This window comes from Nymphaea colorata, chromosome 11, assembly GCF_008831285.2.
Source record: "Nymphaea colorata isolate Beijing-Zhang1983 chromosome 11, ASM883128v2, whole genome shotgun sequence".
Classification (NCBI taxonomy): Eukaryota; Viridiplantae; Streptophyta; class Magnoliopsida; order Nymphaeales; family Nymphaeaceae; genus Nymphaea; species Nymphaea colorata.
In genome coordinates, this window is record NC_045148.1 from 23,941,477 (window position 1) to 23,941,889 (window position 413).

Below are 413 nucleotides of genomic sequence, written 5' to 3' on the forward strand. Positions count from 1 at the left end.
GAAATTGGCATCGGATTCGGGTTTAAGAAATGAATCTGACTGGATCCTGATTCATATTTGGATGTACATATATATCCAACTGGATTCGGATTCAGATTCAGATATGGATTGGATTTAAGTTTAAATAAAAATCTTATATTCAAATGCTCTTACATTTTGAAAATCAGCCAGATTGATTCAAAATTCGAATTCAGATTGTGATATTGGATTTTAGATCCATTGTTTGTATTCGAATCAGAATCTCAATATGGATATGTTAATATCTAAAAAAAAACAGATATAGTTCAAGATGTATCCTATTTGAATCTGACACATTAACATCCCTACTCCCAACTCCAATCCCAGGACTCTAGAAAGACAATAAATAACAAAAGATACAAACCCCTCAAATTATTCCCTACTGGCCTGCAAGT